Source organism: Mesoplodon densirostris, chromosome 5 (genome assembly GCF_025265405.1).
Source record: "Mesoplodon densirostris isolate mMesDen1 chromosome 5, mMesDen1 primary haplotype, whole genome shotgun sequence".
Lineage (NCBI taxonomy): Eukaryota > Metazoa > Chordata > Mammalia > Artiodactyla > Ziphiidae > Mesoplodon > Mesoplodon densirostris.
In genome coordinates, this window is record NC_082665.1 from 7,645,918 (window position 1) to 7,660,752 (window position 14,835).

Genomic DNA, 14,835 nt, shown 5'->3' on the forward strand with positions numbered 1-14,835 from the left:
TTTCTCTTTCTTAGATAAGTTATTTGTGTCATATTTTCGATTCCACATATAAGCAATGTCCAATGGTATTTGTCTTTGTCCTGCCCAGTCATGTTTTTAAATCTTCGTATTTTAATGTACCTAACCACAAACAGAACTTACAAGTCTGGGTAAATTGTTGTTTACTTCCGTTTAGGTTTTATCTCTTCCCTGACTCATCTTGCAATGTGTTGAACAATGGCGAGTAAATATTTAATTTGAATGCTGACATTTTAAAAAGAAAAACTGTTAAAGAGTGGAAGCTTCCTTTCCATGCCTATATCAAACATCAGGTATGGATTGATGCATCGACGCAGATGGCTTTCACACCAGCCTCAGCCCTACAGCCTGGCTTGTGATGCCCGATGACACACTGGCCATAAAAAGCCCACATTTTCAAAGGATTTCTCTGAGAGTCCAGTCATTTCAAGCAGTTTAAGCTCAAGCTCCAAATTGCCAATATAGTGTAAGCTCTTCCCTCTCTGCTGCCCTGCCACAAAAAATACCAAGCTCCACATTTTTTAATTGCTTCAAGAGATAATACAAAACAATAAGACTTTGGTAATCTATAGAACAATTTGTTTCTTACACAAGTCACAGCAAGTCATGTAAGTACAAGCTGAACATTATTTTAGAAGGGGAGCTTTTATGTATAATGGGCTTATAAACCCATTAGCTCCTAAATCCTGCTAATTATGCATTTTGTCACAAATAGCCCAGTGCCTGTGAAAACCTATTTTAATAATATTTTAATAATGTCATTTCTTTATGCACAAAAATTGATTTTAGATGTTAACCACACATTGTGAATAAAGCAAAATTGAGTCCAAAACATTAAAAATAAGAATGTCGGGCACCAGATGTACTTTTTCTGAAGAATAAACTCTCAAGGACACAATTAAAAAATAGACACAGGCTTTTTCTCTGCACCCAGTCTAAACCAGGTCTTCAATAAATCCAAGCTGGTACTACTGGTGATACAGCCATCAAAATGAAGAAGTTGAGGGCATAGCATACGGCCAAAGAGCCATTCAGTTTCTCCTTATCATCAGATATCACTGTCTTGTTTACTTTTGACGGCACGGTCCAGCCATAATCATCTCTGAATTTCAAAATCTTTGAACCTAAAAGAGTATTAATTCAAAATCAGTAAATTCTAACTAATTTAAATGAAGAGAACCTAAGAGATAAAGAATTATTTCTCTAAAATATTAATGACTCAAATAATACAAAATAAAACACATTTTTTGAAGAAAAGAATTCAAAACATGTTTTGCCTCACCCCTCAGTTTTCCTGGATTGATTCAGCAACAATTTCTTCCCAGCTCTTAATGTCAAGTATCTGAATTCCTCAAGGGGACTGCTCTGCTGTTCGCTGTCTTGAACTCACCTTGTCAGAATCTTTTTTCCTTTTTAAGAGTCTGTTCTACGTCCTGGAAAATCTCCCAGCTGTGGTTATTCTTGTGTAAATCTGACCGCTTCATCTTTGCCTCAATTCTGCTTTTTTTTAATAGTGGCAACAAAGAATGTCACATGCCAGTCAAGATGCCTGCCCTAACTTTCCAATTAAACCCCGAGGCTGTCTATGAGAATGACTCAGCAACTTACATTTTTAGGGGCTTATACTCTTTCACAAAACCACCAAAGTATGTTCAACTAAATCACCCTACCAAACAGCACAAATATAAGAGGAGAAAACCTAATATTTCACATTCCCCTGACCATCCATACCTGGTAACTACAGTCCCTGTAGCTTCTATTTCAAAGTCAAAATGTACAGATTGGTGCCCAGAGTAAAGCAGGATCCCCAAAGCTGACAGATGCTGTCTTTAGGTTTTTTGTGGTATTTTGGCTTAAACTAGGATCATAATTTTTTCTGCAGTTTGAACTACTTAATAAAGCCTTCCTGTTTTAGACCTGATTTAGATACTAGGTCCTTACAGAGGTAAGGCAAAAATGTATGTGTGTGTGTGTGTGTGTGTGTGTGGTGTATGTGTGTGGTGTGTGTGTGGTGTGTGTGTGTGAGTGGTGTGTGTATGTGTGGTGTGTGTGTGTGGTATGTGTGTGTGGTGTGGGTGATGCGTGTTTGAGTGTATGTGTGTGTGGTGTGAGTGTGTCTGGTGTGTGTGTGGTGTGTGTTGTGTGTATGTGTGGTGTGTGTGGTGTGTGTGTGAGTGTATGTCTGTGTGTGTGGTGTGTGATGTGTGTATGTGTGGTGTGTAGTATGTGGTGTGTGGGGGGTGTGTGGTGTGTGGTTGGTATGTGTGTGTGTGGTGTGTGTATGTGTGTGGGGTGTGTATGTGGTGTGGGGCGGGTGTGTGTGGTGTGGATAGTGTGTGTGTGAATGTGTGTGGTGTGTGTATGTGTGTGGTGTGGTATGTGTGTGGTGTATGTGTGTGTGGGTGGTGTGTGTATGTGTGTGGTATGTGGTGTGTGTGGTGTGTGTGTGTGGTGTGTATGTGGTGTATGTGTGTGTGGGGGGTGTGTATGTGTATGGTATGTGGTGTGTGTGGTGTATGTGTGTGTGTGGTGTGTGGTGTGGGTGGTGTGGGTGGTGTATGTGCGAGTGTGTGTGTTTGTGGTGTGTGTGTGTGTGGTGTGTGTGGTGTGTGTGGGGGGGTGGGTGACTGGGTGGCTGGGTGTGTGTGTGGTGTGTCTGGTGTGTGGTGTGTGTGTGTGGTGTGTCTGGTGTATATGTGTGTGCGGTGTGTGTGGTGTGTGTGGTGTGTGTGTGTGGTGTGTGTGGGGGGAGTGGGTGGCTGGGTGGCTGGGTGTGTGTGTGTGGTGTGTGGTGTGTGTGTGTGTGTGGTGTGTGTGGTGTAGCTGTGTGTTTGTATACATGTATAAAGGCCACATGTACAAACAAAAAACACAAATTAGAAGGCTTCCTTTTGCCAAAAGAGGTACACTGACTATTTTTTGCTTTAAATAGTGACCCAACCCCCAAACCTGACCCCTGTTCATTTAAGGTAAACTTGGATTTAAAATTCACAACCAACCTTTGGAGAATTTAACAGTAGTATAGAGTGAGGTTTACCTGATCATAAATGAGTAAAATATAGCCCTTTTCCACAGCACTCACAGGAGAAATTCCAACCACTGGTGATTCCAACACCTTACGTAAGATCAGAAGCTGCTTCCAAGAAGGGCTGTCTTCCAAGCCTCAGTCCAGGAGAGGAGAGCCAAGGATTGAACTTGGTTTGTTCCTTTGATGAGAACGGAGATCTGTCCTGCTGGAGGGCTGAACCACCTGCTGACCGTGGGCTGACCTGCAGCCACACTACCAAAAGCTCAGGGTTCTCTGTGCCTCCCTATCCTTCCCAGTCTCTAAGCCACCAAAGAGCCCAGCAGCACCAGCTCCTCAGTGAAGCTGGTGGACCCTTCACAAGCCCTCAGCTCGTTCCTCAAATGCCTCCTCTGCTCAGGGCTCATGGCTGCCCTGTGCTTCATGGACATAGGACAGAGCAAGAGACGTGGGTGGGAGGCACTCTTGTGCTTTCAAGGGATGGTTATGAAGAAACTGAATATACCAGATGTAGCAAGAGACCGGAGGGAAGAAGCACTCCCATTCGTTCAAGAGATAGTTATGGACAAACTGAAATATGCTAAACATACTTCTACCTGCTGACGTGCGGAGCTCACCAGGCTGTAAACCTTAAGCTCCAGATGTTAAGGGCTGAATTGTGTCCCCTCAGAATTCACAAGCTGAAACGCTAACTTCCAATACCTCAGAATGGGATCATATTTGGAGGTAAGGTCTTAAAAGAGGTAGTTAATTTAAAATGAGGTCCTTAGGGTGAGTGCTAATCCAGTATGACTGGTGTCTTTATAAGAAGAGGAAATTAGGACACAGACAGGTACAGAAGGCAGATTATGTGGGGAAACAAAGAGAAGAGGAATATCTACAAGCCAAGGAGAGAGGCCTCAGAGGAAACCAACCCTGCTGACACCTTGATGTCAGACTTCTGCCTTCCAGAACAGTGAGGAAATCAATTTCTGTGGTTAAAGCCACTCAGTCTGCACCGCTTTGTTACTGCAGCCCTAGCAAACTAAAACACCAGAGTGGCAATCTAGGGTAGTGACTGAGGCAACTGTGAGTAAATAAATACCAATTTTATAATATAACAAATACTTACTTAGTCTTCATCTTCTGCCTGCCACCCTTCTAAGGGCTTTTCATCCCTCACAAGAGTCCCATAAGCTGGGTGTCACACTACCTCCACTTTACAGATGAGAAAGAATTAAGGATTCACTTAAGATTGAGGATTTGCTTAACTATATATCTTGGAGATTTTTCCATGATAATTACCTAGAGCTATATTTTGGTCTTTCATATATGAGTTATTATTTTACATTAAGCCTTCAAATCTTTAAAATATTTTTATTGTTCTTTATCTTCCATTTTATGGTCTAGGTTTCCTTTGCTTTGTTGTGTGATCCAATTTCTGCTGCATATGGTGCATATCCTTTATACATAGTTTGGGACTATAGACATTTCCTAGTTTCACAAAAAAAAAAAATACAATTCTTTTTTGTTTCTTTGTCTCTGTGCTGTTTTCTGAAGGAGACAAAGAAGCCCTTGTCTTATCATCTTAAAAGTAGGTGTCTCCACAAACAATGGTTTAAATAAATACTACTTGTTCTTTGTTTCTACCCCTAGAGAGTTCAAGTCAGTATGTCTGCAATGGAGCCTAATCACCTCTAGGCTTAGAAAGAGCCCACAGGCAAAGAATCTGAAGCATTTAAGATGCCACTCAATGGTACTCCTATTCAGAGTATGGACTGATGAACCATATAAGGTGATCTCACACTGGAAGGAAATCAAGTAACCATCATATTTATCCATAGCAGCACCCTAGCCAGACACCTCCCCCAGTGCAGAGACCATTGATCAGACCTAAGACTGAAGAGAGGTGGCTTATTGTCACCATGCTGGTCTTTCCCATTTTTGCTTTAATTTTGAAAATGTTTGGACAAAGAGAAGTCACAAAAGTAACAATACAGTACACGTCCTTGTACCCTTCACCCTTCACATTTGCCTTATTTGTGGATTCCCTCTCTCTCTTTTGGACCATTTGAGAATTAGTTGTAGATGTCAAGATACTTCACCCCTAAGTATCTTAGCATGAATATCCTGGGAACAAGGACATTCTCCACATTGGTTTGAATACCACCTGCTCAACAGGCTCCCTTGCTGATCTCAGTAGAGATAGGGAGTCAGGAACAGAAAGGGTAGATTCCCACATAGGAGCCAGAAGCACGAAATCACCCTGAGCTCAGGACGTGAAAGAATGAATTAGGGAGAGGGCAAGAAAAATGCTAGCAGGGCTTCCCGGGGAAAGGGTCCAGGCCACAGGAAGGAATTGAAAACGTTTAAGCTGGTTACTGCTCTAAGTTGAGTAATTCTATCCCCACCCCTACACCAGAGAACGTGATCCAGTGAATGCCACAATATTGTATAGAATTGCCTCTGTGATATTTAGAAAGCAAACTTGAGTGATTTTAAAATGCAGGGAGCCTGAAGAGCTTCAAAAATGATGTTTGGATGCCCCCATCCCCCATGCTTCTGGCCGTGACTCCCTGACTGATGGAGAAAGCAAACACCATCTGCCCAATGCCCAGCCCCAAAGAGGTTCCAGACTTAGGAAAGAATTTTTGCCTTGAACTCCCTGAATCCTACCTCCACCCCTCCCCCTTGCCTTCTGCTGTCTTCTGGGGCAGGGAGCCTGAGCATCTGCTGCCTGTCAGAAACTGAGGCTCCTGGCTGTGCTGGGCCAAACAGCCCACCTTGTAACTAATAGTGGCAGGAGTCATTTTCTTTTCCTATGGATAAATATCAAACAATTGGGGATCACTGAATTGTCAGTGGGAAGCCCATTAGTGGGAATACATGGTTTAGAGAAAGATTCACTATTTGGGTGCAGGACTGGGTTTCCTAGCTCAGCAGCACTGAGAGGCCCATGTGAACACAGCACAAAATTATGCAATGACTGGTCCACAGGGAGAGAGGGTCCCCAGCAGATGCAGTCACTCTCGGATTCTGCCTTTTGAATTGGAAATTTACGGTCGAATTTTTAGGTCTCATAAGGCATAAAGAAAGCTATTTTTTTCTGCTCCACTTATTTTTTTTTTTGTCTCAAAATGGCTTAAGCTGCACAAATGATGCAAACCCATTTTCAGTGACACAGACTAGGAATCTCAACCATCTTCTTCTCTCCTCTGGTTTTGTATAGAAAGGTCCCAGGGATAGTTAGAACAAAACAAGGTGAAGGCCATATTAATTCTCCAAAAGGAGAGCCTCTCCAATAGAGAGGCTTACGAGAATGAAAATTCAATTTCTCTCTTTCCTCTAAAGCCCTAGAACATGAAAGCCACATCCCACTCCAAAATCTTTTCATTAACTGCATCCTCACTGCAACACTTAGAATGAGGGCAGGCCTGAGTGGCAGAAGAAGAAGCCAGTGGCGTGAAGAGAAGAAAAGAAAAAATACATAGAAAAGACAAAAACAGAGAAAAAAAATTTTTTTTAGTTTAATTCCCTTTTGGTCAGAGAACATAGTCCATGTGATTTTAATTCTTTTAAGTTTGTTAAGGTTTGTTTTATGGCCCAAGATATGTTGCATCTTGGTATACATTCTGTGGGCACCTTAAAGGAATGTACATTCTGCTGCTGTTGGGTAGAGTACGCTATGAATGTTGATTAGATCCTATTGGTCAGTGGTGTTGCTGAGTTCCTCTATATTTCTGCTGATTTTCTCTCTGGTTGTTCTAACAACTGTTAAGGAGTTGAAGTTTTCAACTATACTTGTGGATTTGCATATTCATCCTTCCAGTTCTATCAGTTTTTGCTTTACATATTTTACATCTCTGTTGTTTGATGTATATTAACTTAAGATTGCTACATGTTCTTGGTTGGTTGACCCTTTGTCACTATGTAATGTTTTTCTTCATCCCTGGTATTTTCTGTGCTCTGAAGCCTATTCTATATGCTAATATAAAGCCATACCAGCTTCCTTTTCATTCATGTTTGTGTGTTATATCTTTTTCCATTTTTTTACTTTCAACATATTTATACCATTACGGGAAACAAAGTCTACTGTGTTTACCTCCATATTTGCTCTTTCTATGTCTTTTCTCAGTTTAGGGTGTACCAGAAATCCTTCTTTTATCATTTTCTCTTTGTTTAGATAACCTCCTTCATCATTCGTTTAGAGTGAGTCTGCTTTTGACAACTTCTCTTTGTCTTCCTTCATCTAAGAATGGCTTGATTTCCTCTTAATTCATGAAGGATGTTTTTGCTGGTATAGAATTCTGGGCTGATGATTCTTTGCTTTCAGCAACTGAAAAACATTCTGCTACTGCCTTCTGGCTTCCATAGTTTCTGATGAGAAATCCGCTGTCATTTGAATTCTTTTTCCCCTGTAAGTAATGTGTCCTTTCTCTGGATTCTCTCAAGATTGAGAAAATGGCATGGACATATATATATTACCAAATGTAAAATAGATAGCTAGTGGGAAGCAGCCGCATAGCACAGGGAGATCAACTCGGTGCTCTGTGACCACCTAGAGGGGTGGGATGGGGAGGGTGGGAGGGAGGGAGACCCAAGAGGGAGAAGGTATGGGGATATATGTATATGTATAGCTGATTCACTTTGTTATACAGCAGAAACTAACACACCATTGTAAAGCAATTATTCTCCAATAAAGATGTTTTAAAAAAAAGATTTTCTCTAGTTTTCAGAAGTTTGATTATGATGTGTCTTTGTGTGGGTTTATTTGGATTTATCCTGTACTGGATTTACTAAGCTTCTTGAATTTGTAGGTTATTTTTTAACTTGGGAAGATTTGAATACTCTTTTAGTCCCAGCCTCTTTCTGCTCTTCTTCTGGTACTCTACGGCATAATTCTTAGATCTTTATTATAGCCCCACAGGTTCCCAAGCCTCTGCTCATTCCTTATTCAGTCTATTTTCTCTCTATTGTTCTGATTAAATAATTTATATTATTCTGTCTTCAAGTTCACTGCTTTTTTCCTCTGTCCCCTTCACTCTACTGCTGAGCCCACTCACTGAGCATTTTTTGCAGGAACTGTAATTTTTAGTTCTAGTATTTCCATTTGGTTCTTCTCTACACTTGCTAAAATTTTTTGCTGAAGCTTACCATTCTTTGCTAAGATTTTTGAAAAATTTGTTTCATCATGTTTGTAATTGCTTGTTGAATCCTTTGTATGATGGCTGCTTTAAAATTCTCAGATAATTCTGAAATCTGTATCATGTCAATGTTGGTGTTTGTCTTTTCTCATTCAGTCTGAGCTCTTTCTCTTCCTTATTGTGACAAGTGAATTTTTTAATTGAAACCTAGGCATCAGAAGGATTGTGAGACTCTGGATCTTATTTAAATCCTATATTACAGCAGTTCTCCTCTGACACCACTCTGGTGGTTGTGGGGTTTCACCTAATTACTACCTAGAATGATGTCAGTCTCCACTGACATAAGGATGAGGGAGGATCCTTGTTACTACTGGGTGGGAATGAGAGTTTAAGCTCCCCAATGAGTCTCCAGTGATACCACCGTGGACAAGAGGGGTACCTCATTGATGCTTCCCCTGTAGTCTCCACTACACTTTGTGGAAGTGGCATTGTTATTGATGAGTAGTAGTGGAAGTCCTGACTCTGTACTAGGATTCTCCTAATGCTACCTCAGTGGGGATGGGGAGGGCTGCTTCACTACTGCTGAGTCTGGGGAGAAGTCCAGGCTCCCCATGCAGTCTCTAGGGGGAAGCTATTACCCCTCAGAAAGAATGAAAATCTGGGTTTCTCACTCTGTGTTCTCTGATACCCCCCTGGCAGGAGGTTTGGGGTGCCTTGCTACAGCCTGGCAAGGGTAGGAGTCTAGCCTCCCCACTCATCCTCTGCTCTCAGGGTGATGTCACAGTTTTTTTCCATGTAGTTTTGGCTGGAGTACAGCTGTTATTATCTAAAAGTTTTCTGTCTTTCTAGACTACCTCTTTCCTAGTCCTTTGGCTAGAGAAGGCAGACTTTTGTGGAGGGGGGGCATTTCTGTCTGTATCTATTGACATTTCCAAGTTGCCAGCTTATATAGTGTCTGGTCTAGGACATAAGAAGCAAAAAGGAAAAACAAAAACAAAACACAGGAAACTCACCACCATGTTGTTCTTCAGGCTCAGGGTCCCTGGTTACTCTGCCATCCTCTCTCCACTTTTTATGTTTGTTATATGTATTGATATATATACAGGCAGACCTCGTTTTATTGTGCTTCACTTTATTGCACTTAGCCAACACTGCATTTTTTTACAAATTGAAGGTTTGGGGCAACCCTACGTCAAGCAAGTCTATTGACACCATTTTTTTCATCAGCATTTACTAACTTCCTGTCTCTATGTCACATTTTGGTAATTCTCACAATATTTCAAACCCTCCACCAGCACAGAGATTACAACTTGCTGAAGGCTCAGGTGATGGTTAGCATTTTTAGCAATAAAATATTTTTTTACTTAAGGTATGTGTATTTTTTTAGACCTGGTGTTATTGCACACTTAACAGATTATTGTGTAAACGTAACTTTCATATGCACTGGGAAACCCAAACAATTGTGCGACTCACTTTATTATGATATTTACTTTATTGCGGTGGTCTGGAACCTAACCCACTATATCTCTGAGGTATGATTGTAATATTCATGGTTTTTTAGTTGTACTTAGTGGGAAGAATAGAGAAAAGTACACATATGCCATTTTCCCAGAAGCTCAATTTGGATGATTAATTGTAAATAGAGAGAAAAAAAAAGGAGGACAAAGAACAAAAGACAAAGGATAAATTAGTGTTTTCTTGTTTTCCTTTCTTCTCAGAGATGTGTGCTGCCTAGAATCAGCCATGAGGTACTTAATGAAGGGGTTACCATCTCTCCTTTCCCTCCTCTGCCCAAACAGAAGTGCAAGCTGAAAATGGGCAAGAAGCACAAGAATATGATATGATTTTTGTCAGCAAATGTTCCTCCATTCTCCACCCCTGTAAATGTCACATTTGGTTATGAAATTGCATTTTGCAAAATAACATTTTTAAAATATTCCTCCGACTTAGTATCTTAGTATTGACACAGATGAGAGATTGAAGTATCGCATCTCCTTTTCCCTTGCATCCTTTCTCACACATGTGTAAGTAACAGGCTGACTCCTGGTGACTCCAATAGCTGGGGCTCTCAGCTACCCATTTGGCTCCCCTAAGACCCAGTCCAGCAGGGATGGTGTCTGTTTTGAAAAGAAGCATCCACACCACTTCCCTGGACACCAACAGTGCCCAAGAGTGGCCTGGCTTGGGAAGGAACTGTTACTATGATCCACTGGGCTCCCATATCACTGGGGAATTTCCACATGGGTTATCCAATATTGGGCAGCCTAGTCCTAAATTTCACCATTGAATTAATCTCCTTTCAAAAAACTTGATCATGGCCCTCCCAAAGGCTGTTCATGTTTGTACCTCACAAAGCTGAGCATAAATGAATGCATGAATGGTTGGATGAATGAATGAATGAATCCCTTGATCTTCGCTACAACCCAGCCAGTTCTTGAGGGAGAACATGGCAAATTGCCTCATGGCAACACAGCACAGCCCTAGCGAAGGAAGCTATCTCATTCCTGCCAATGGAAACTATAGGTAGAAGTTAAAAGGCAGGGAAGTCATGAACTCTGAGCAACTGTTTTATCTGGGTAAACTGGAAACTGGAGAAAAATTGTTTTCTCTGGGAAATGGGCCTGGAGAGCTGCCACAGTACCTTTGTACAGGGCTCCCCAACACAACATTCAGTCATTAGCCAAACGTAAGACATTCTAGGGACCATATGTATCTCACCATTGGACTTGAGCTAGTCTTTAAAAGAGGATTCAACCTGCTGGGTGAGGTGAATTTTTCTAAACATCCCTTACATGGCAGAGTAACCAGGGACCAGTTGTTTTTCCAGTCTGTTCCTGTCATTTCTCCCACTTCACCTCCACCACCACCTCCATCACCCACCTCTGATCAGATAACAAAAACAACTCCATACAAACAAAAGCAAAAGAAATTAAGGATTTTTTTCCCCTTTGAAACAATTTTAGAAGGGCTCTTACAGGTCATTCTATTGCACCACTTCGTGGAGCAGAAATCCTTCTGGAGCTTTCAGGACAAATGATGACTCAGCATCCCATGTCAGGAAACTCACAACTGCTCAAGGAAACCTTATTCATTCTATTCATTCTTCTTTTTTTTTTTTTACACAACAGTAATTTATTTTATATTTTTAACATCTTTGTTGGGGTATAATTGCTTTACAATGGTGTGTTAGTTTCTGCTTTATAACAAAGTGAATCAGCTATACATATACGTATGTCCCCATATCTCTTCCCTCTTGCATCTCCCTCCCTCCCACCTTCCCTATCCCACCCCTCTAGGTGGTCACAAACCACCGAGCTGATCTTCCTGTGCTATGCGGCTGCTTCCCACTAGCTATGTATTTTACGTTTGGTAGTGTATATATGTCCATGCCACTCTCTCACTTTGTCCCAGCTTACCCTTCCCCCCCCCATATCCTCAAGTCCATTCTCTAGTAGGTATGGATCTTTATTCCCGTCTTGCCCCTAGGTTCTTCATGACATTTTTTTTTTTAAGATTCCGTATATATGTGTTAGCATACGGTATTTGTCTTTCTCTTTCTGACTTACTTCACTCTGTATGCCAGTCTCTAGGTCCATCCACCTCACTACAAATAACTCAGTTTTGTTCCTTTTTATGGCTGATTAATAGTCCATTGTATATATGTGCCACATCTTCTTTATCTATTCATCTGTTGATGGACACTTCGGTTGCTTCCATGTCCTGGCTATTGTAAATAGAGCTGCAATGAACATTTTGGTACATGACTCTTCTTGAATTATAGTTTTCTCAGGGTATATGCCCAGTAGTGGGATTGCTGGGTTGTATGGTAGTTCTATTTTTAGTTTTTTAAGGAACTTCCGTACTGTTCTCCATAGTGGCTGTATCAATTTACATTCCCACCAACAGTGCAAGAGGGTTCCCTTTTCTCCACACCCTCTCCAGCATTTATTGTTTCTAGATTTTTTTGATGGCTATTCTGACCAGTGTGAGATGATATCTCATTGTAGTTTTCATTTGCATAATAATTAATGATGTTGAGCATTCTTTCATGTGTTTGTTGGCAGTCTGTATATCTTCTTTGGAGAAATGTCTATTTAGGTCTTCTGCCCATTTTTGGATTGGGTTGTTGGTTTTTTTTGATATTGAGCTGCATGAGCTGCTTGTAAATTTTGGAGATTAATCCTTTGTCAGTTGCTTCATTTGCAAATATTTTCTCCCATTCTGAGGGTTGTCTTTCCATCTTGTTTATGGTTTTCTTTGCTGTGCAAAAGCTTTGAAGTTTCATTAGGTCCCATTTGTTTATTTTTGTTTTTATTTCCATTTCTCTAGGAGGTGGGTCAAAAAGGATCTTGCTGTGCCTTATGTCATAGAGCATTCTGCCTATGTTTTCCTCTAAGAGTTTGATGGTGTCTGGCCTTACATTTAGGTCTTTAATCCATTTTGAGTTTAGTTTTGTGTATGGTGATAGGGAGTGTTCTAATTTCATTCTTTTACATGTAGCTGTCCAGTTTTCCCAGCACCACTTATTGAGGAGGCTATCTTTTCTCCACTGTATATTCTTGCCTCCTTTATCAAAGATAAGGTGACCATATGTGTATGGGTTTATCTCTGGGCTTTCTATCCTGTTCCATTCTATTCATTCTTTAGTTTTGTTTGGAGATTTTGCTTTCTCTTCTTTGGAAACCAGGGGATGAATTCCTTTCAGTTTTCCAGTTGTTCCTGAAGTTGTCATCATTGTTGCCTCTGGAAGTCATGGCTCTGAGAAGGAGAAGTCCTATGACAGAAGTATGTGAACGTGCTGGGGTACAGAGAGAACAGTCACTAGGAAATGGGTAGCTGGGTACAATGTCAAACAAGAGGTCAAATCTGAACTGATCCTCAAAGACAAGTAGGAGTTCAGTGTGCAGGCAAAGAAGATGGGAGGAGGGATGGAGCAATGCAATGCGTTCTGGTGCCGAAAGGGGCTCATTTGGCTGGAACATAGTTTAGAAGCAAGGAGTGATGAGGATTGGGCCTGGAGAGGTAGGTGGAAGCCAGGTCTCCAAGGGAAGTGTCCTGACTTACCACGAAATGGGGCAGAGTTGGGAGTGCAGAGCAGCGATTAGAGGACTCACTGGGCTCAGAACTTGTATGGTGGCTGAAAGGAAAAGAAAGGAAATAATTATGGAAACTTCTCCCTTTCCTCTTGTGAACAGAGACGGTTTAGCAAAGCTGATGCCTCTGATGAAAGTGAATGGGAGAGGCATCGGTCCCGATAAGGGCTAGGATTCCTGGAAGATAGCTCTGGAGGTGACAAGAGCCTCAGAGAGATGCTGGCCCAGAAGGGAGGCAATAGATTGAGTGAAATGAGACCAGGAGAGAATTCCAGGCTGCTTCCAAGATTCAGTACTTCGCAGTTGAGTCCTGGGAAGCTGGAGTGAACCTAGCACAGGTGCGTCCTGGGACAGGAGTGCCTACCTGAGTTGACAGCAATGAGAACGGTGTCCGCGTGTTTCAGCTGCCCAGGTGTCCTCGGTGCCTCTCTGCAGGCTGGCTCAGTATTCTCTTTAAAGGAAACTTCTTGATATGACGTGGGTGATAATGCTTGTCTTATATTTTATGATATGTCCAGGAGCTCTAGGAAAGGAGGAATGAGTCACTCATCAATATTCCAAGAAACCTGTCACACTGGGCATTCACGAAACATTGCTGGGAGGTCCATGCAGGAAGTCTAGAGTGTAGCCCATGGGGTTTCGAGCAGGGGAGGACACATGCAGAGGTTTGGAGAAATTCTGCAGCCATGGGATCCAGCAGTTTCTAACCCTTAGCCCCACAACCTGTCCCTCTCGAAAGAAGTTCATGTGCTCAGCATACTTCCAAGAAAGAATCCAGGGTGATGTTCCAAATCCTCTCCTCCCACCTAAGACTAAGGGCACAGGGGAACTGAGATGATATGAGTACAAGCACAACCTTGAATTCATTTAATTTATTTTTGTAAGACATCCTAATGCCTCCACGCAGTAGAACCCTCCCTAGTCTGGTCAACATGGCTGCAGTGAAGCATCCTAGGGAACCCCACAGGGTGACCTGTATACAAGGGACCTTAGAAAGGGTGTCTAGGGGAGACAGGGGCTCTCACCTTGTGCAGGGGAGGCCATATCTCCAAAAGCCTCCTGCGTGGCCTGCCCAGTATGAATTTCACCTCCTCCTTCAAACACGCCCCTACAAATTGTTTTACCCCATATCCTATCTTTAGATCACCCTAGGAGCCTTTCACTGAGTAAATCAAGGATAAAAACTAACTGTCCCATGTAAAATTGTACCACACTCTAATGGACAATTTCTTAATTCCTCAAACCCCCTTGTCCCTTGGCTTCTAAGAGGGAGCTCTCTGGGTTTCTCCAAGGTTCAGGCCTTGACACCAGCCTCCTCCTCCCACAGCTTCACACATCACCCCAACTCCAGCCCCGGTCTCCCTCCTGAGCGACTCAGCCTGCTCACCTTGGTCCTCCACAATTTACACCCTAATTTTCTAAGCTGGCCCTCTGCTACTCTTCTTGCTCTTGACCTCAGTCTACCTGCGATCTGCTCTTCCTCAGGTACCAAGTTTCCCCATCTCTGTTTCTCCACCTGGGATATTCTGCCTCATGTCTCCCTTCCCCCATCACTCTTAGACCCCATCCCCCCTTT